Here is a 23,608-nt window from a genome sequence, read left to right as displayed (position 1 = left end):
AAGGCACATACACTGATGTGGGCCATCATCAACTTCTTGGACATTGTCCTTTTGCCTTTCAGACAGTCCCCACCCCCTTTTCACCCTGTCCTGTGCTCCCACGTGCTGGCAGATTCAACAGAATCCTTGACCCTCTGGCTTTGGGTTGGCTTTGAGGCACTGAAAGGCGATCACAGTGTAGCAAAGAAAGGCAGTCGGGGTGGGGGGTTATTCCCCCCAGTCTCTTACTTTCCAGGTGGCTGTGGGTTAGCCACGTTGCTCTGATGAAGGCCCAGCGTGGGTGGGCAGTCCTTTTCCATACAGCTCCCCTCCCTGGGTTCCAGGAACTGCTTTTTTATGTACCTTCAAGGGGACAAGAGGAGGTCTAAGGGTTTCCTGCTGTGCTGAATGCAGAACACCGCACTATGCCTTGCAGATTTTCCACACTTTGTAAATCGTAGCTTTATCAAACTCTCCTTAAAATATCTCAGAACACTTGTGATATTCCATCAACCTGACTTTCGATCGACATCCGTCAACTGACAGCGTGGAAATTACGATGAGAGTAACTGTCCCTAAGGGAAGCGTATATGCTGCCTATGGTTTTTTTTTTTTTTCAACATTTTTATTTATTTTTGGGACAGAGAGAGACAGAGCATGAACGGGGGAGGGGCAGAGAGAGAGGGAGACACAGAATCGGAAACAGGCTCCAGGCTCCGAGCCATCAGCCCAGAGCCTGACGCGGGGCTCGAACTCCCAGACCGTGAGATCGTGACCTGGCTGAAGTCGGACGCTTAACCGACTGCGCCACCCAGGCGCCCCATATGCTGCCTATGGTTTTATCCTCTGGCTTCATTAGCTTGGATAGTTGCAAAGACAACTTTCAAAAGCTCTTAATTTTATCCCGTGTGCCTTGCCTCCAATTTGAATAAGCTGCCTTCAGACAGATGATAGTATTGGGTAATAATCTTGTTAAATATGTATAGGTATTGGATATGCCTGCTTTTGTTTCACTCTGTGAGAATATAAAACTATATTAGAACAGTAAGATAGAGTAACTAAATATTAATAGGCTATAATTCCAACTACAGGTTTTAAAGGCAGGCGGATAGGGATTCGAGTATACCACCACGTGGCTGTGTGGCCTTTGGAAAGCTACCTAACTTCTCTTGTTTGTTTGCTTGATTTTTCATTCATAAAATAGTCATAGTAACTGTACCTGCTTTTTATGCTTGTCGTGAAGATTGAATGAAATATTGGACATAAAATAAAGGTACAGTGAGCACTTAAAAATGGTAGATATATATATTTTAAGTTTATTTATTTATTTTTAGAGAGAGAGAGAGCATGAGTGGAGGAGGGGCAGGGAGAGAGAAAGAGAGAATCTCAAGCAGGCTTGACATGGGGCACAGAGCCTGACATGGGGCTCGATCTCAACGAACCGTGAGATGGTGACCTGAGTCAAATCAAGAGTCGGATGCTTCACCGACTGAGCCACCCAGGAGCCCCCAAAATGGCAGATATTATTACCAATGGTAAAATCCTGTTAAATTATTTTCAAGTATATCATTTTATCTCATTGGGTTGTTATAGAGGTGAAATGAGCTAATATCTTTTAAGTGCTTAGAAGGGTACCTGGCACAAAGCTAAAAGTGACAGGAATGTTAATTAATACTTAAATAATATTTAAGTGTAAACACCTAGGTATAATTTGATTCCTTTCTCTCTGCCTTTTAATTATTTTCAATCTTCTCGCAAACTACTTTTGGATTTCCCTCCAGGCTTAAATAGAAAATAACCTTCTAAGGTTACCCTGAAATTTCTCTTGTAGTCAAAAACCTTCCTGAGCACATGACTTCTTTTTTTTTTTTTAAGTTTATTTATTTACCTTGAGAGCAAGAGAGTATGTGCACACACATGAATGGGAGAGACAGAGAGAGAGAGAGAGAGAGAGAGAGAGAGAGAGAATATCCCAGGCAGGGTCTGAACTGTCAGAGCCGGATGCGGGGCTGGAACTCATGAACAGTGAGAGCATGACCCGAGCTGAAATCAAGAGACCGATGCTTAATGTACTCAACCACCCAGGCACCCCTGAAGTTCTGATTTCTAAGCATCGGGTCTGCTTAGGATCAGAAGTGATTTCAAGCCAAATTTTGAATATTTCGTTCCTCACACTCCTGAATGAGTTCTTAGCTCTCTTTTCGCCATGGACTGGCTGGGTCAAGGTGGCAGGGGGTAGGGGTGGCGTGCTGTTCCTATGACTCCCTCCTCCCGTTTGTTTAATTTCCTGGGACAGCTCACAGAACACAGGAAAACAGTTTACTTGCTAGATTATTGGTTTCTTCGAAGGATATTGAAGGATACAAATGAACTGCCAGATGGAGATACATAGGGTGAGATCTGGAAGGGAGGGATCTGAGCACAGGAGCTTCTGTCCCCGTGGAGTTTGGGATGCACCACCATCCCAGAACATAGATGGGTTCTTGTTCACCAACACAGAAGCTCTCCAAACCCCATCCTTTTGGGGTTTTGTGGAGGTTTCATTAGCTCAAATCATTAGCTATTGGTGATTCAGCCTCTAACCCTTTTCTCTTCCCCGGAGGTCAGAGGGTTGGGGCTGAAAGTTCCAACCCCCTAATGACCGTGGTTGCTTCTCCTGGCAACCAGCCCAAATCCTTAGGGGCTTTCCAAAATCACCTCATTAACATAAACTCAGGGATGGTTTAAAGGAGCTTGTTCGGAATACAAAATACACCTTTGCCTTTCGTATTGCTTATGAAATCCCAAGGGTTTTAGGAGCTCTAGAAGCCAGAAATGTGGATGAACACCAAATGTACGTTTCTTATAATAAATCACAGTATTACATTCCTCTGAGCAAGAGGGCCGAGAGGTGACCTGAGTTCAACCCCAGCCGGGTCTTGGGGTTCAAATGACGACATAAGGACCACGGTTGTCACCACCTCTTACTTCTGCAGGCAGCTAGTTCTGTTGACTCCGGACGGATTTTCTCCAGGTGACAACGAAGGTGATCTCTGGTTCTCCCTGGTTTATATCCTCCTTAGAGGTAAAGAGAAGAGAGAAAAACCTTCCCTCCCTAGCATATCATTCATTCCATATCAGTCCCTGAAGAGGACCGTAGTGAGGTCACATGCCCGTCTGTCTATATCCCGGATTGTTTAGCTGTAGAGCGACGTGCCCACCATAGTCCCATGGTGTGGAAAGAGCCCTTCTCAGAGGGAAGGCTGGGAGAACAGCGATCCACAACAGCCTCCAACTCCAGTTGGCTGGGACATTTTTTCTAAAATCTCCAAATGCAAAGCTGTTTTAACACTCACGGAGCTCAATCTATATTTGGTTTGGGAAGAGGGGCACTGTGGGTTTGATGACCTCGAAGGCAGGTCAGAGGTCATCCCTGCCTGCCCGGTCACTCTCAGAACTTTTTGTACTTCCTGGTGGACCACTGGTTGACGGTGATAATCTACCTAGCGATTACAGTCTGGATGTAAAACAATGAAACGGTCATTCCGTTGCACCGCCTCCCCAATTTACCCTCCTACCCCCACAGATAGTAGCTAAAGACGCACCTGTGAGACAGAAAAAGAAAGGGTCTTGGCACAGAATAGGTCACGAGCAACAGTCACGTTTATCTTTTCATACTCTCAGTTCCCCAATCTGCTTTTTCTTTCCGTTGGGGTAGAACCAAAAAGACAGAATGAGAAGACGTCCCCAATATCTATTCATCACTCCTCTGTGACAACGCCGCGATGCCTCCTTAGTTTTCAGTGAGGGGGCTTTTCTGACAGCTGGCTTTTGTCATTCCTTCACTAGAGAGTTTCAATTTAACGATCAGTTTTTAAAAATAACTTTTGTAGGCACCCTGACATTTCAGCCATTTAAGCAGAACACAATAGAGTTTTCCAAAGAAATAAATGGTGATTTCTTTATACAGCTTCTCCCATTCAAACACATTCGCAAGTACGGTCCACCTGAAAAGCTACAACTAACCATCTTAGACATGAGGTTCTCATTTTTCTATTCCCAGAATCCCTGCCCCCCTCTATCAATACTCTTTCAAAACCTCATACAAATGATTCCCTCCAGAAAGTCTTCCTTGATTCATCACTGCCAGATCTAATTACATATTTTTTTCACCATCTAAATATTCATTATAGGTATAGTTCTAATTAGATTCACCTTCCCTTGTTTGTCTGTGGATTTAAAGTTTCAAGAGTCTTGGGTTGTGAGTATAGATAGGTTCCACTTCTCCAAGTAGGTGACAATTCATGGGCCGAGGTTTGCTCTTCTGTGTCCCTATAACCATCATTTCCCATTCCCCTGATCCACAGGACCGCTTTAAGCAAAGACAATGGAGGAACTTATATGTAGCAAATGATCCTGAACTCTGCAAAATGCCAGAGCAGAGGGAAGATTCTAGCTCTGTTATTTACTAGCTGTATGGGGGAAAAGATCAATATGTAAAAGCTTAATTTTCTTCCGTGAAAAAGTGATAATAAATTCTTGAGGGTTTCTAAAAAGTGATAATTAAAAAAGTTACATATTCAAAAACATTTAAGGATGCTTGAGGATCCTTTAAGAAGTATTTGTTTCCTTAGCGATACGATTGAAGAAGGTACTGAGTCTATGAAATAACTTTCTCATTTGTTGTTGATACTTGAAATGCTTTTCCAGAAGACCAAATCCTTTCTGCCAAATTAGAAATAGGAACAAAGGGGCGCCTGGGTGGCTCAGTTGGTGAAGCATCTGACTTTGGCTCAGGTCATGATCTCACGGTTTGTGAGCTCGAGCCCTGTTTTGAGTGAGCACAAGCCCCTCTTTGGGCGAGCCCCACTTCTCTCCCTCTCTCCCTCTCTCCCTCTGCCCCTCGTTCACATGTGCCCTCTCGAAAGAAAGAAAGAAAAAGAAAGAAAGAAAAAGAAAGAAAGAAAAAGAAAGAAAGAGAAAGAAAGAGAAAGAAAGAAAGAAAGAAAAAGAAAGAAAGAAAAAAAAAAGAAAAAGAAAGAAAGAAAAAGAAAGAAAGAATAAAATTGCAAATGATCTTGGAGCAAGTAACAATAAACTTAAGTATGTGATAAATACGTGACCACATATCCTGTCTGCTCCTTCCCTTACCCGGCTTCACATCATGAACTGGTCAAAGTAGAATGTCTCGCTTAGCCTGTGGTACACCTCAGAATTCTCCACACAGGACTCTAGGCAGACACTAGCAATTGATTGGAGTTTGTCCCCTCATGCTAACACATACATCATTGACACTGGCTACTTTCAGAAGGGCAGAATTTGATATCAGGAAGAGGGTAAAGGAACACTCACTGCTGGATGGAGACATTAAGAAAGGGCACCCAGAGAGGAAAAAGGTGCAAGTTCTCTGGCCTGATACACTCTCTAAAATGTTACCCTTGGGGCGCCTGGGTGGCGCAGTCGGTTAAGCGTCCGACTTCAGCCAGGTCACGATCTCGCCGTCTGGGAGTTCGAGCCCCACGTCGGGCTCGGGGCTGATGGCTCGGAGCCTGGAGCCTGTTTCCGATTCTGTGTCTCCCTCTCTCTCTGCCCCTCCCCCGTTCATGCTCTGTCTCTCTCTGTCCCAAAAATAAAAAAATAAAAAAAAAAAACGTTGAAAAAAATAAAATGTTACCCTTATCCAGAGAGGTATTTCCCAGGGCCCAGCTGAAAGGACGGCCCCATGGACTGTTAAATAAAATAATGAGTAATCGTAAAGTACTTGAAGCAACAAGACGATATGATAGAATATAGCATGAGGAGACCTACCGGGTCTGTGGAATGCCTCTCTAAGGAGGTGACATTGGACTGACGTCTAAGCAATGGACTTTGTGAACCACCCATTCAAAGAAGAGCGGAAGAAGCAAGTGGGAAGAAGTTTCCAGGACAGAATAAACTTGGGATCCTCAAAAGGTTGCATGGACCCAGCAGGGCGGGAGTCAAGTGAGCAGGGGGAGGAGGGTGACAAAGGATGAGTTTACAGGGTGAGCAGGGCCAGACCACATGGAACTTGGGGGCCGATAATAGGAAATCTGGGGAGATATCCAAGGGCTTCTAGGGTACTTACCTGATCTTAGATAATTTTTGAAAGCTCTCTCTGGTTACTGTGGGCAAACTGGATGGGGGTGGGGATGGGGGTGGGTCAGGAATTGAATAGGGGAGACAGGTTAGGAGGTTGAGTGAAACAGGATAGTGGCTTAGTCTGGGCAACCTATGTTCTGGGGTTGACCATGTAGGACTTGCTCATGCACCCAGCGTGGGGGGACCAGGAGACGACAGGAAACGTGGCTCCCAGTTTCTGGATGGTGGTGCCATGTACCCAGATGAGGGCCAACAGGAGGAGAGCTATGGAGGGTGGGAATGATTTTCTTACAGAACAAATTTGTGTGTCATTCGGTGGCCAGTCTCTCTTACCCAGTGGGAAGTCTGGGCAGGGAACTAAGAGAAAAAAAAAAATCCAAGAGAGAGAACAAGAGGGAATGTATGCTTTTATTTAGGCCATTCATGAATTCATTCACCAGATGTGTATTGGGCACAATCATGGGCCAGACCCTCTTCTAGCTTTTGATTGCCAAAATTCTTGTTTTCACGGGATTTGTATCCTACTAGGGGGCGAGAAGGGGGATATGTGCACAAAAATAAGTATATAAGACAGCAAGTGGTATTACTGGTGATAAATGCTATGTATACAAGGAAGTAATGCAAAGGATAAAAAATGAAGTGTGTGCGCGCGTGTGCGTAAGGGGAATAGTTTGGCAGTTTCTATGTGGTAGCCAAAGCCTCATCGACAAAGGTGACATTGAATTGGAAAGCTGAAGGAGGCGACAAAGGAAGCTACATGGATATCTTGGGGGTGTTCCAGGTAAAGGAACAGTAAATGCAAAGGCCCTGCTTGTTGTGCTCCAGGAGCTACAAGTTGGCTTGTGTGGCCAGGGCACAGTCACAGAGGGGTAGTGCGGTGGGAGTAGAGATCAGAGAGGGGGTGGGGCCAGTTCTTAAAGGTCTCACAGGATAATTGTGAGACATCTGGATTTGACTGTAAGACAAGGAGCCCCTGGAGCATGTCTAACGTTACTGAGGACCCACCAAAGATTCTGCTTTGCGTGCCTTGTTCTTAGTAAACGAGGGAACGTTTTATCCCCGGCAAGTTTATGGCGAAGGATAAAAAATAGATCGGGAAGGTAAAGACGTAAGTGTGCATATCGCTACTAGCAAAGATTGCCTACACAAGAAAGATATCGACGCATCTCTTACCCAAGCCATTTCATCCTTGAGCAACTTGGGATACAACCTTGCGGCTGGCAAATTCTGCTACAGGAGGGTGTGCTTTAGGGAAAAAAGGAGAGTGCCATTGGTCTCTCTCAAGGGTTCTCGATGGCCAAAAAGTCTTATGCAACCGTCTGCCCGACCAATCAACCAACCAACCAGTATTTATTGATCTTCAACCACATGTACAGCAATGGATTGGGTACTATGAATATATAGGGATGTAGAAGATTCCCCTGCTCTGTGCCTTCTTAGATTCTGTATTTGTCTATTTGGCCTGCATCAATGACAGGGCCAAACCAGATAGCCAAAATTGTTCGCATCTTCCCTGTGATCCAGCTTCGGTAGAAACCTCAAAACCATATTACAAACCTTCCAACCAATCCTGAGGCCCTATTCCCAACCACATCCTTACCTGACTCACACATCAAACCAGTATTTCCCCTGCCCTAAATCAACCCAGGGCCAGATACTAGACAACCAGGGACAGTCCCTATGCCCCCAAGGCTCTCTGGAATTATTCAAACAAGTCAGTCCTCAGCTGTTTACCTTGTCCTCTCATGTCCTTACTGCAGAAATCCCAATAAAGGCTGTGGCCTCTATTTCCCCCCCTACTCCCCACTCCCCGCTCCCCACTCCCCACTCCCCACTCCCCACTCCCCACTCCCCACTCCCCACTCCTGCTTCTGTCTCCTGACCAAACCTGGTGCTTCACCACGTGGCCCTGGGTGGCATGGCGTGATCCCCTTCCCTTGGGAGTTGTGAGTAACAAAACGTCTTTCAAAGGCATTGACCTCTCTGTGTTGTCACTCAGTCACCTTTATAAATTAAGATCCGGTTGCAAATCATCTGCCCAAAACATTTTCCTCCCCTCTCCCTCGTCTTTCTTTGAGTCCAACATTTCCTTCCCCTTGTTCGTTCCCTAATGTTCTCCTTGTCATGACTCACATATGGTTTCTTGGCTTGTGCAGGCTGACCCGTGTGTTTCAGGCTTTCGGAGCCTTGGAAAATGGATATGGGTTGGTTCTTGGTAGAACCATTTGTCTTTCTTGAAGTTCACTGGGTCTTGACACTGCACCTTGTAGATTGCAGGCTCCCTCTTATCTGCCTTTGGGCACTGGTTTGATTCTCCTTGCTTTTGATCGTCAGTCCTTAACACAAATCTAGAATATCTTCAGGCCACTGCTCAGTCTTAGAGATACATTTCCACTCTATTCAGTGCCTGGGAGAAGTCATCATGGCTAATGTCTGCACTTTAATGCTCCCTCTTGAGCTATGGTTCATCCAGCTAAGTCATGCTTTAGTGATAATTAGAAAAGAGGTGACCGACATGGGGATTAGATTCGAGGCTTAGTTTGTCTGGGAGATATATTTTTTTTTTACTGCTAATTTATATGACAAATCTGGGAGGCACTCTTGGCTCGCATAATTTATTTTACTGGGATGAGAGGCTGTGTTTTTCTAACTCTTCAGCTGAGCTTGCTGACCTGTATAAAAGTCAGCAAAATCCGATAATATTGTTCAAGCATCCTTGTAGAATCTATGCTAAATACTAGCAATTGAGTTCAAGAGGAGAGAGTCGGTGTCCTTTGAATATTTATATTGCAAAATGGACACAAACATGAAACAGTTTAACATAATACCATGGAATGTGCTCACGTGTGGTAATGATGCATTCACACTTGCTTCCTAGCTAAACTTTTAACAACTAAGCGCTGAGCGCCCCCTCCTACCAGACCTGCTGAAATACACTAGTATTGCCTGTTGCTCGCCCAGTAACGGTGAGAATATTCAGTGACAGCTTCCCAAGTCCTAGTCTTGGTCCTCCAAATGTTTTTACCCTGGACTTCCCTCTTGGTGACTTGTAGCTTGGTGTTTTGTTTCGATATTAGGTTTCAACTGGCTAGAACGTGTTAAGGAGCTTGGTTCGCCACAGTGTACTTTAACTGAGCCTCTTCTTATCCTTCAGATATCCTTAAGAGGCCCTTCAATGACATGGAAAGGCCATCTGGTTTTGTGACACATAGCTGCCTGCCTCCCTCAGGAGAGCTGTAGCCACAGCCTGAGCCCCTCCGTCTTTCCATAAAGCCAGTTGGAGCAGATCTTAACAACTTCATCCTGCATTTTATAGGTCAATTAGCATTTATCTGAGTAATTAACAAGGCCAGTTCCCCACTGTGCTAAACTTCTCAAAATCATACAAAACTGGACCTACAAAATCCTTAATCTGACTTCCGCATCCTGGCACAGAGCTCGGTGTCATAGCCACCCCGTGTGGGTTTATCCTTCAGGGCGCAAGGGGAAAATCATTCTGACCTCCAGGAAAGAAATCTCAAGACAAGAAACCGAGGTTGGCAGAGAGAGATGCCATTGGTGCAACCACCAGAGAAAAATCTCAGGTTGCCAACTTCAGTTCTACAGGGAAATGGGGACTGAAGCCAAAGAGAGACAGATTTCAACCCCGTGTCAGCTGACATCTAACATGCAGTCATTCATTTGAACTAGGGCTTGCATTTATTTCTATATATTTGTGACTTTGAAGATCCAGTATCAATCATGGTGCTATTTCTCTTGGACGTGGGGCAAAAGGACTTGAGAGGAAGGTTGCCCGTTACTACAGTAACATTTCAGGGAGGGGAGGCTGGAAGAGAGGGCAGTATGTTCCCACATTTGGAGACTTTCTCTCCTCCTTGTAACTGCTTTTTCTTATTCCTGTATGTAGGGATTTTGCAAATTAGCCATGGGGGGTGGGGGGGAGCCTATTTCTTACTCAGCTATCAACTGGCACTTTGAAAAGAGAGAAAAAAAGGGCTTTTACTAGTTTGACATTAACGAATTTATTTTTCTTTGTTTATTGGTAGATGACAGTACTTTTATAGATCACGTATCTCCACCATGGATCGCAAGCTTGGGGAAAAGCATTAGCTCTGTAATGGTTATAGCCCTTCGGGAGCCGTGCCCATGAGTCTGTATGCAAATGAGAATTGACATCACCTCCCTTAGCCTGGGAGGTGATAGGCACTCATTCCCAAGGTGCTGCAATTGCTCAACTGATTTTGGAACTTTGCAAGGTGGCGGGGTGGGGGCGGGGGAGAGGGGTGGTTTCTAGCTCTCTCCATGTACTGCATTTACTTTGGATCTGGTTCCCAAGTCACCCCCACATCCGTAGGGATATTTTACCATCCTCACACTTCATTTTTAAAGTTTTTTTTTTTTTAAAGAATTGTTTCAAGAAGTTTTTTAAAGAATTCTTTTTTAAGGAATGATTAAGGTATAATTTACATATAATAAAACTCACCCATTGTAAGTGTGCATTTTCAATGATTTTTAGTAAAGTCACAGAGTTGTGCAAAAGTCACCACCATCCAATTTTTAGGACACCGCCATCACCCATTTCCACCCTTAGCCCTGGCAACCTGTAGTTGACTTTCTGTCTCTATTGACCTGCCTTTTCTGAGTATTCCTTATAAACGGGATCATACGATGTATGATCCTTTGTGACTGGCTTATTCCACTTAGCGTGATGTTTTTAGGGTTCATCCGTGTGGTGGCCTGTATCAGGACCCCATTCTTTTTTGTGGTGGAGTTATTAGTCACCGGGTGGATATATCATAGTTGTTTCTCCATTCATCGGTGATCCACACTTGAGATTTTTCTAGTTCAAAGCTGTCTGAGCATTCACATACTGGTCTTTGTATGGACTTGATTTCTTCTTTATCCCACAATACATCTCTGTTTTATCTTGCCTCTACCCGCACTAGCTTTGCAACATTGAAAATATTCAAAAGAGGGGCGCCTGGGTGGCTCAGTCGGTTGGGTGACCGACTTCGGCTCAGGTCATGATCTCACAGTTTGTGAGTTCGAGCCCCGCGTCAGGCCCTGTGCTGATTGCTCAGAGCCTGGAGCCGGCTTCGGATTCTACGTCTCTCTACCCCTCCCCTGCTCACGCTCTGCGTCTCTCTGTCTCTCGATAATAAATAAATGTTAAAAAAAAAAAATTAAAAAAAAAAGAAACTATTCAAAAGACTATACCATGGGATCTAGAGGTGATGCCCAAAGAAAAGATTTTTTGAAAATTCTTTCTACAGACAATACAACTGGACTAAGAAGGCATTGTTCTGAAGAAGAGCATATTCATCTGATATATAGGCTCAGGCGTATTGGTTAGGAAATAGTTAATCTCATGTGTATGGCTAAATGATACCACATTCCTGTGAATTTACAACAGGTTAGTTCGCACAGTACTTTGCAGATAGTAGCTGCTTAATAAATGTTGCTGATTGGTTTTTAAAAAAGCCCTCAGTAGTTCCCTTTGGAAAGTGAAGTATCAAAACCTTTTATTTTTAACTGTTTTTCCATTTTCTGTAAACAACCAAAGCCCTCTGAGAGAACAGGACAAGCTATCTGAAGAGCTCCAGGTCACGATTATCTCCTGGGCAGCCATGCTGACCTTTTTTCAGCTCAAGGAGGAAGAGGAATTGTTCTGTGGGCTTGGAGAAGCAGGACGCATTTTTGCTGAGCCAGTGGGAGCACTTGGTCAGCCAATGCATCATGTCTCCATGAGAAACCGTCACAGGAGACAAGCTTTCTCTTGGCAAGGGTCTCCCCTGCCCCCTTGCTGGCACATTTTCTTAGAAGGTTGACTGGCTTCGATCCAACATTGGCTAACTTCCTCCCACTGGCTCTCTTGCACGCTGTTCCAGGCCTGTGTGGTCAGATCTGGGCTGTTAACTCAACAGATTCCAACCGCAAGGAAACTAGAGCCACTCCGTGGTCCTGCTTGGTGACATTTTAGCTGTCTTATTAGCTCTGGACAGCCACTAATGCATATATGCCTTTTGGTCTGTGGGCTCTGGGGTGGCAGTTAATGAAAGCCCATCTTTAATTGGACAAATGAAACGTCCCTCTCTGGGTTTCCCCAGTGCTCAAGAAAACAGTGCATTAGAAATGCAGTGCGAATGTCTGCCCACAGCACATGCCTCTTCCCAGGGAGCACTGTCAAGGACAGAAGAATGACAGGGTCTTTCAGCCAGGTTCTCCCACCTCAGCAGTCGGCATTGGTCCACTTTCAAGTGGTCACAAGTTGTTTCCGTTTGAATTTTCAAAGCACCTTCTTACACCTATGAACTCAGCACGGGTTTTAGAACCTAACAAAAGATGTACTTACATGACTCTAATTCTTTTCCACCACAAAATCCTAAATTTCATTTTAGTACGTATCAAATAAGAATTCAATACACTCAACATTTTATTTCATTACTTGTTTACCTTAAAAAAAAAAACGTATCTTATCAACTCTATTCTTATATCATCGTTGTCTCTACTTTTCCTCTATTTGAATTTTTGGCTCACCCGCTGTAGGGCACATCTGTTTCTGTTTGCCCAGCAACTTTCCCTTCTGGGAGGAATATTCACCTTCCTCCTGGTAACGCTCTGACCCACTCCTCCAGCCGTGTGATCCAAGTAGAGCTTTCCTCGTCTGACCTGGACCCAGAGGTAGGCAATGACCCAATTTGACCAATCAGAGCCCTTTCCTGGAACTTTTCCAACTGGAACTTAAGGAGAAGAGAGAGGACTTATTGTTCTTTGATCAACATATGCTCATATTTGCTTAAGCTACTCTCAGTTGAGTATTCTCACTTGCAACCAAAAACCCGACTTAGATACATACTTCTCTCCTACAATCTTAGCCAGTCTTTCTGGTCCTAGAACCTTATCACGCACTTTTTAATCAGCAAATTAAAATAAAACAAAACACACACCATGATACTTTTGTTTTGCCCTATTTCCGTTTCATAACCTAAGGATTTTGTTTGTTTTTATTAGTTTTAGATTATTTTTTTTATGAGGCAAGAAGGGATTAGTGGGCCCTAGGTTTGTTGTGTGTGTGTGTATTCTCAAGTTAGTTAACATACAGCATAGTCTTGGCTTCAGGAGTAGAATCCCACTTTTTTTTTTTAACCTTTATTTATTTTTGAGAGAGAGAGAGAGAGACGGAGTGCAAGCAGGGAGGAGCAGAGAGAGGAAGACACAGAATCTGAAGCAGGCTGCAGGCTCTGAGCTGTCAGCACAGAGCCCAATGCGGGGCTCGAACTCATGAACAGTGAGATCATGACCTGAGCCGAAGTTGGACCCTCAGCTGACTGAGCCAGCAGGAGCCCCTAGCATCTCACTTTTTAATGGCTCTGAGGTTAACAAGACGGAACAGATGAGGACAGGAAGGCGCTTAGAAACTGCTCACTCTGGAGCATTGCAGACGACTGGGTGTTCAACTAGAAGAAAATCCAAACAGCCTCTGGGAAAGGTGTGGTGAAAGTAAATTGCAATTACAGTAAAACCTTGGTTTGTGAGCAGAATTCGATCCAGACACATGCTTGTCATTCAAAGCACTTGTATATCAAAGCAAATTTCCCCATAAGAGATAATGGAAACTCAGATGATTCGTTCCACAACCCCAAAATATTCACATAAAAACGATTATGATACTGTAAAATAATGAAAAATAGTAAAGAAATACAAGATATAAAGAAAAACAAACTAACCTGCACTCACCTTTGAAAACCTTCATGGCTGGTGTGAGGGAGACAAGAGAGGGGAGGGTTTAGTGTAGGACGACTTTCGCTACCACTACCGGAATCACTGCTATCTATTGGCTCAACGGAATCCTTTTCTTTCCATGCAAACTTAATAAGGAATCTATCCAATGACACTTGCTATTGCCTCCTTCTGCAGATTTCCTGGAAATGCGATATTGCATTGTCATTAAACAGATTCGTCACTTGCACTGCTACAGCCTTTATTTGGGTGGTGCTTTTCTACAAAGTTTTGCACTGTTTCCCACATTTTACGCATCTCCCTGATCTCACTTGCAGTGAGGGTTTCCTCCGCCTTTTCCTTCTCCTCCTCGGCAGATGAGATGTACATGTAGACTTATTACAAAATCGTGCAATTTCGGCCACTCGAATACACTCAAATACTTCTCGGTGGTTTCCTTCTCAACTTCCACCGTAATCCTCTCCTTCTTCTTACCGCCTTTCTTTTCAGTCTTTTTCTGCATGGGGGGCCATTGTATACGCTCCCATGGATGTTGACTACAGTAGAGTATTAATAAACTCTTGTCGGGGGCGCCTGGGTGGCTTGGTCAGTTAAGCGTCCGACTTCGGCTTGGGTCATGATCTCACGGTCCGTGAGTTCGAGCCCCACGTCGGGCTCTGTGCTGACAGCTCAGAGCCTGGAGCCTGTTTCAGATTCTGTGTCTCCCTCTCTCTCTGCCCCTCCCCTGTTCATGCTCTGTCTCTCTCTGTCTCAAAAATAAATAAACGTTAAAAAAAAAAAACTCTTGTCATATAGTGTATTTAATGTAACTGGCAATAAGGCAGCAGAGGAAAGGGTCTATATCTGCAGGAAGCTGGACCTAGAATGAAGTAAAATATTCCTAAGCTCACTCTTGTATGGAAAAGCAAATGACTGTCCACTGATGCTTTGAAGTGACAAAAAATACACTAGTGCCAGCTGTGGACACCCTCTAATGGTCTGAAAAATCACCAGTTTCTGCCAAATACTGCAGCCTGAGACCCAGCATCTGAGCATGGGAGATGATTACCCACAATCCCACAGAAAAATAGAGAGAGAGAGAGAGAGAGAGAGGGAGGAACCATTGGCTCAGTTGAGATCATGTGATGTTCGGCATCACGGACTACTCGTATTGTAAGAAGACATCGCTCATTTATCGAGTTAAAATTTATTAGAAGTGTTTGCTCATCTTGCGGAACACTTCAAGAACAAGTTACTCACAACCCGAGGTTTTACTGTATTTGAAAAGCTGTTATGGGCAGAATGGATAAGAAAACAAGATCCATCTGTATGCTGTTTACAAGAGACCCACTTTAGACCTAAAGACACCTTCAGATTGAAAGTAAGGGGATGGAGAACCATCTATCATGCTAATGGTCAACAAAAGAAAGCCAGAGTAGCCATATTTATATCAGACAATCTAGACTTTAAAATAAAGACTGTATCAAGGGATGCAGAAGGGCATTACATCATAATCAAAGGGTCTATAGACCAAGAAGACTTAACAACTGTAAACATTGATGCACCAAATGTGGAGGCACCCAAATATAAATCAATTAATCACAAACATAAACTCATCAATAGTAATACTTTAATAGTAGGAGACTTTAACACCCCACTCACAGCAATGGACAGATCATTTAATCAAAAAATCAACAAGGAAACAATGGCTTCGAATGACACACCGGGCCAGATGGACTTAACAGATATATTCAGAATATTTCATGCTAAAGCAGCAGAATATACATTCTTCTCCAGTGCCCATGGAACGTTCTCCAGAATAGACCATATACTGGGACACAAATCAGCCCTAAGTAAGTACAAAAAGATCGAGATCATACTGTGCATATTTTCAGACCACAACGCTATGAAACTTGAAATCAACCACAAGAAAAAATTTGGAAACGTAACTAATACTTGGAGACTGAATAACATCCTACTAAGAAATGAATGGGCTAGCCAAGCAGTTAAAGAGGAAATTAAAGTATATGGAAGTCAATGAAAATGATAACACCACAACCCAAAACCTCTGAGACGCAGTAAAGGCAGTCATAAGAGGAAAGTATATAGCAATCTAGGCCTTCCTAAAGAAGGAAGAAAGATCTCAGATACATGACCTAACCTTACGCCTTAAGGAGCTGGAAAAAGAACAGCAAATAAAACCCCAAACCAGCAGAAGACAGGAAATAATAAAGATTAGAGCAGAAATTAATGCTATCTAAACCAAAAACAAAAACAAAAACAAAAAACAAACAGTAGAACAGATCAATGAAACCAGAAGCTGGTTCTTTGAAAGAATTAACAAAATTGACAAACCACTAGCCAGTTTGATCAAGAAGAAAAAGGAAAGGACCCAAATAAATAAAATCAAGAATGAAAGAGGAGAGAGAGATCACAACCAACACAACAGAAATAAAAACAATAATAAGAGAATATTATGAGCAATTATATGCCAATAAAATGGGCAATCTGGAAGAAATGGACAAATTCCTAGAAACATATACACTATCAAAACTGAAAAAGGAAGATATTGAAAATTTGAACAGACCCATAACCAGTAAGGAAATCGAATTAGTAATCAAAAATCTGCCAAAAAACAAGAGTCCATGGCCAGATGGCTTTCCAGGGGAATTCTACCAAACATTTAAGGAAGAGTTACCACTATTCTCTTGAAACTGTTCCAAAAAATAGAAATGGAAGGAAAACTTCTAAACTCTTTCTGTGAAGCCAACATCACCTTGATTCCAAAACCAGATAGAGACCCCACTAAAAAGGAGAACTATAGACCAATTTCCCTGATGAACATGGATGCAAAAATCCTCAACAAGATATTAGCTGACTGGATCCAACAATACATTAAGAAAATTATTCACCACGACCAAGTGGGATTTATACCTGGGATGCAGGGCTGGTTCAATATCCACAAAACAATTAATGTGATTCATCACATCAATAAAAGAAAGGACAAGAACCATATGATCCTCTCACTAGATGCAGAGAAAGCATTTGACAAAATACAGCATCCTTTCTTGATAAAACCCTCAAGAAAGTAGGGATAGAAGGAACATACCTCGAGATCATAAAAGCCATATACGAACGACCCAACGCTAATATCATCCTCAATGGGGAAAAACTGAGAGCTTTCCCCTAAGGTCAAGAACAAGACAGGGATGTCCACTCTTGCCACTGTTATTCAACATAGTATTGGAAGTCTTAGCCTCTGCAATCAGACAGCACAAAGAAATAAAAGGCACCCAAATCAGCCAGGAGGAGGTCAAACTTTCACCCTTTGCAGATGACATAATACTCTATATGGAAAACCCAAATATTCCACCAAAAAGCTGCTAGAATTGATTCATGAATTCAGCAAAGTTGCAGGATATAAAATCAATGTGCAGAAATCGTTTGCATTCCTATACACTAACAATGAAGTGACAGAAAGAGAAATCAAGGAATCGATCTCATTTAGAGTTGCATAAAAAACTATAAAATACCTAGGAATAAATCTAACCAAAGAGGTGAAAAATCTATACACTTGAAAACTATAGAAAGCTTATGAAAGAAATTGATAACACACACATACACACACACACACACAAAAGAAGAAGAAGACACACACACACAAAAGAAGAAGAAGAAGAAGACACACACACACACACACACACACACACACACACACAAATGGAAAAAAATTCCATGCTCCTGGATAGGAAGAACAAATATTGTTAAAATGTCAATACTACCCAAAGCAATCTACATATTCAATGCAATACCTATCAAAATACCACCAGCATTCTTCACAGAGCTAGAACAAATAATCCTAAAATTTGTATGGAACCATAAAAGACCCCGAAAAGCCAAAGCAATCTTGAAAAAGAAAACCAAAGCAGGAGGCATCACAATCCCAGACTTCAAGCTATACTACAAAGTTGTAATCATCAAGACAGTATGGTACTGGCACAAGAACAGACACTCAGATCAATGGAAAAGAACAGAGAACCCAGAAATGGACCCACAAACATATGGCCAGCTAATCTTTGACAAAGTAGGAAAGAATATGCAATGGAATAAAGACAGTCTCTTCAGCAAGTGGTGCTGGGAAAACTGGACAGCAACATGCAGAAGAATGAACCTGGACCACTTTCCTACACCACACACAAAAAGTAACTCAAAATGGATGAAAGACCTCAATGTAAGACAGGAAGCCATCAAAATCCTCGAGGAAAAAGCAGGCAAACACCTCTTGATCTTGGCCGCAGCAACTTTTTACTCAACACGTCTCCTTAGGCAAGGGAAACAAAAGCAAAAATGAACAACTGGGACCTCATCAAAATAAAAACCTTCTGCATAGCAAAGGAAACAATCAGCAAAACCAAAAAGCAACTGACAGAATGGGAGAAGATATTTGCAAATGACATATTGGACAAAGAAAATCTGTAAAGAACTTATCAAACTCAACACCCAAAAAACAAATAATCCAGTGAAGAAATGGGCAAAAGAAATGAATAGACACTTCTCTAAGGAAGACATCCAGATGGCCAACGGACAGAGGAAAAAATGCTCCACATCACTCATCATCAGGGAAATACAAATCAAACCCACAACGAGATATCACCTCACACCTGTCAGAATGGCTAACATTAACATCTCAGGCAACAATAGATGTTGGTGAGGATGCAGAGAAAGAGGATCTCTTTTGCATTGTTGGTGGTGATGCAAGCTGGTGCAGCCACTCTGGAAAACAGTATGGAGGTTCCTCAAAAAACTAAAAATAGAACTACCCTACGACCCAGCAATTGCACTAGTTAGGCATTTATCCACGGGATACAGGTGTGCTGTTTCAAAGGGACACATGCACCCCCATGTTTATAGCATCACTATCAACAATAGCCAAAGTATGGAAAGAGTCCAAATGTCCATCGATGGATGAATGGATAAAGAAGATGTGGGATATACATACAATGGAGTATTACTCGGCAATCAAAAAGAATGAAATCTTGCCATTTGCAACTAAGTGGATGGAACTGGAGGGTATTATGCCAAGTGAAATTAGTCAGAGAGAGACAAAAATCATATGACTTCACTCATATGAGAACTTTAAGAGATAAAACAGATGAACATAAAGGAAGGGAAACAAAAATAATATAAAAACAGGGAGGGGGACAAAACAGAAGAGACTCTTAAATATGGAGAACAAACAGAGGGTTACTAGAGGGGGTGTGGGAGGGGGGATGGGCTAAATGGGTCAGGGGCATTAAGGAATCTACTCCTGAAATCATTGTTTCATTATATGCTAACTAAATTTGAATGTAAATTTTAAAAAATAAAAAAGAAAATTAAAATAAAAAAGAAAAGATGTTATGGGAAGAAAGTAGAGTTTTTTGTCATTTTGTAGGGGATTAATTCCCATGTTTGGCATTAGCAGAGCCGATTTCTGTTCTTTATAAAAAGGAAGTATTTTCTTTTTCTTTCTTTCTTTCTTTCTTTCTTTCTTTCTTTCTTTCTTCCTTTCGTTTTTATTTATCTATTTTAAGACAGAGAAAGCGCGAGCAGTGGAGGGGCAGAAAGCGAAAATCCCGTGTAGGCTCCACACTGCCAATGAGGAGCCTGATGCAGGGCTCAATTTTCCAGAGACTGTGGTATTGAAATGGAGATGGAAAAATAGGGGAGAGAGGTTGGGGACATGGAACTCCGCCTGCAACAAGACCAAGGCTCCATCTGAGATAGGAACCGCCCCTTATCCTGTATCCTGCCCTAACTTCATTCATTCAAATTATTTAAGTGGTGGCTGGATGATCTTGTCTCCCTGGATGGTAGTTTTCTCATATGCAGAATGGGAAGCGTGGACTAGCTTAGAAGTCTCCAGACTTTCCTACTAGAGATTATAGGGGGAGGACTGAGAGGAAATCCCAAAGGTTGGAGAATTGAGAAAATGCAACCTCCGGTATTGTTATTGCAGTTGGGTTCTTGAACCTGAAACGAGGCCAGACCCAAAAATCAAAGGCAGGGTGGTTACAGACAGAGGTGAGGGGAGACACTGATCTACCAGAAAGTACCTAGGCTGGCCACCCGTAGCAATGGGGAGGCCCTGCTTGTATAAAGTTCCTGCCCAGGTTCCCCCTCCCAATATGCTAATGAGGGAAAGAAAAAAAAATGCTTCATCTTGATTGATTGGTGGATAATGCAACTCAAGCAGCTCATGGGTGAGTTTGGAGCTGGACCCCTCTGTTTTAAGTCCGGCTCGTTCACAGCGCCCATTCTAGCAGCATCCTGGATTTGCTCTGATAAGAGCAGCCGTTTAGCTATAGCAGCCAACAGAAAGCAACCGGGATGCACAATGTTTTTTTCCTTGGGGCTTGTTCCTGGTTCCTAACTGTCTCAGGATTCCACGTGCTTTCCAGCTCTCTCTAGCCATTGGGATTGCCTTATAGCTAGAGAAGTGCATGGAGGGGAGGGAATGGTGGAGAATGAGGGGGTATGTGCAGGTCTGGTAACATAATTTGCAGGGCCCTTTGCAAAACGAACATGTTCAAAATTAACGAGACTTTCGAGACAGCAAGAGTAGAGCATTAAACCAAGTACAGGGCCCTTCTAAGTGGGGGACCCTATGTGACTGTGTAGGGCATATGCCCATGAAGCCAGCCCTGAATATATGATAACACCCCGTATCAAATGAACAAATATAAAACAATAGATTTGAGGCTCTTTGTATAGTCCATTTCAAAACTCTCCTTTGGCTGTAATAGACGATAGTAGAATAAAAAAGAAAAACAATTTGAAGCTTCTCTGAACATCTATATACTAAAAAACTTTGTAATTCTGTAAGTAAACAATAGAAGAAACAAATAAATATCCAACAAATTTCTCTGAATTCCCTAAAATTGGAATGATTGCGGGTTTGGTTTATTATGACAATCTGCTTCCGAAGAAGGCTGCCAATTAAGGGGAGTTGCCTGCATTGTTTAAACACACATTTTATCTCCGTTTGTCTTTACTCGGAATCAAATGCATCCATTTATTCTCTCTTCTGGGATTGGTGTCAGTGAACCATTTTTCTTCTCTGGTTCAGTCAGCAACTACTTATCATACCTTAAGTACTTAAACTGCCCCACACTGTACTAAGTATTTTAAGTTGTGGGAACCAGTCCACGGCTAAGGATGGCTGGTGGGGTGGGGTGAAGAGTCTTCTAAAAAGAAGGGAATATCATGAGTCAAGACGTGAAGGTCAAAACCTTAAGTGAGTCACTGGGCGACCTTTGCAGGCCATTTGGCTGTGGGGCTTTGGAGTGGCCTGAGCTGTTGGTCCTGTGCCAAGATGCTTCAAAACCTTATTTAAAATGTCTGGATCCGGTGGCTCAGTCAGTTGAGCATCAGACTCTTGGTTGCATGACTCATGACTCAGGTCATGATCTCACGGTTCAGATCAAGCCCCATGTTGGGCTCTGCGCTAATGGCACAAAGCCTGCTTGGGGTTCTCTCTCTCCCTCTCTCTCTTCCCTTCCCCCGCCTCAAAACTAAATAAACATTTGAACATAGATACATAACATATCTGGATCCTGATGAAATCCTACTAAACCCAAGTTACCAGGAGATTTGGGGAATGCTAGGGTTGATGGGGTTCATTGTTTATAAAATCAGGAGTGTTGGAAAAAAGAAGGAAATTTCGCATTCAAAGTTTGGAATCCGGAGAAGCTCCTGGTCGACATTAACCACCTTTACTTCGAGTGCACATCAGGTAGGACATCAGTCTGGCCGTAAATGTAAGCAAGCTATGTTAGATGGGAGCATAACCATCACTGTCCGCTTGTATCAAGTGTGGCTTCCTTCGTGGCATGAATACGTGTACCTGGAAGATGGAAGAAAAAAAAAATTCTTCAGTTGGCTGGAGAATCCAGTGTGGCTGGAGTATAGGATGTATGTGTGGCAGAACGTGGGAGGTGAACATAGAGAGGAATCTCGGAGCTAATAGTGGACGGCCTGTGAATACCAGAGGAGTTTGTCCTTGATCCTATGAACCAGAAGGAGTTTCCCAGCAGGGAAGAGCCGAGAGCTGCCCTTTTAGGAATTTGTTAGTCACACCTGGCACTAACAAGTGGTAGCTATTGGTAGTATCCTATTATTATGTAATAGCTTAAACAGTATTTAGAAAAAGTAACCACAAATAATGTGCAGCAATGCCATTTCCCCAGTCTCCCCAACATGGTGAGTCATCTGCCATCATGGTCTCTCTCTCCATTATGTAAGCCTTTCAGTAGGTTTTTTAAGTTTATTTATTTCGAAAGAGTTTATTTATTTTGAGAGAGACAGAGAGAGCACGAGCGGGGGAGGGGCAGAGAGCGAGGGAGAATTCCAAGCAGGCTCCCCACGGTCGGTGCAGGGCCTGACTCAGGGGCTCAAACTCAGGAAACTGGTGAGATCATGACCTGAGCCAAAACCAAGAGTCTGATGCTCAACCGACTGAGCCACCCAGGCGCCCCCATTCAGGCCTTTCAATTCTCAATAGTTCTCAATGCAGAGATCATGCATGTCGCTCATTAAACTGATCCCCAAGGATCTTTCTTAATACTGTTATAATAGTTTGAAATGTTATCTCCAGTTGTTTATTGCTAGTATATAAATATTCATTAGAGGTTTTTTGTTTTTTTTTTTATGTTGATACCGTATCCTCTGACCTCACTAAATTCCCTTATTTCTATTAAGTTTGAGTTTTGGGGGTAGATTTTTAGAATCATTTTCCAAGCGCATTATCATGTTGTCTGTGAATAAAGGACTTTTACAACTTTCTTTATAATCTGTAAGTCTTCTCTTTCTTTTTAAGATTTTTTTTTAATGTTTATTTATTTATTTTTTTTTTTAATTTTTTTTTCAACGTTTTTTATTTATTTTTGGGACAAAGAGAGACAGAGCATGAACGGGGGAGGGGCAGAGAGAGAGGGAGACACAGAATTGGAAACAGGCTCCAGGCTCCGAGCCATCAGCCCAGAGCCTGACGCGGGGCTCGAACTCACAGACCGTGAGATCGTGACCTGGCTGAAGCCGGACGCTTAACCGACTGCGCCACCCAGGTGCCCCTAATGTTTATTTATTTTTAAGAGAGGGAGAGAAAGAGAGAGAGACAGAGTGTGAGCAGGGGAGGGGCAGAGATGGGGGAGACACAGAATCCAAAGCAGGCTCCAGGCTCCAAGCTGTCGGCACAGAGCCAGACGCAGGACTCGAAATCGTGAACTGGGAGATCATGACCTGAGCCAAAGTCAGCCGCTTAATCGACTGAGCCACCCAGGCACCCCAATAACTCTCCTGTTTTGTTTTAAAATTTCTTTCCACACCTTTTCCACTAGCTAATACTAATAGAATTGTAAGAACAGACAACCTTGCTAGTTTCCAGTCTTTGGGGGAAAGCCTTTCGTTGTTTACCATTAAGTATGATGTTAACTGTGGGTTTTTATAGATGCCCTTTATCAGATTGAGGATGTTCCCATCTTTTTCTAGCTTGCTGAAAGTTTTAGCTGGATTTTGTCAAATTCTTGTGCTGCATCTAGTGAGCTAATCTTATGATTTTCTCCTTTATACTTCTTTTTTTTTTTTAATGTTTATTTTATTTTTGAGAGAGGGAGAGAGAGAGAGAGAGAGAAAGCGTGAGTAGAGGAGGGGCAGAGAGGGAGAGAGAGAGAGAGTGGGAGACAAAGAATTCGAAGCAGGCTCCAGGCTCTGAGCAGACAGCATAGGGCCTGACATGGGTGTCAAACTCATGAACCACGAGATCATGACCTGA

This window comes from Prionailurus viverrinus, chromosome D1, assembly GCF_022837055.1.
Source record: "Prionailurus viverrinus isolate Anna chromosome D1, UM_Priviv_1.0, whole genome shotgun sequence".
Lineage (NCBI taxonomy): Eukaryota > Metazoa > Chordata > Mammalia > Carnivora > Felidae > Prionailurus > Prionailurus viverrinus.
The sequence above is the reverse complement of the archived record's forward strand: the minus strand, read 5'-3'. Positions refer to the sequence as shown.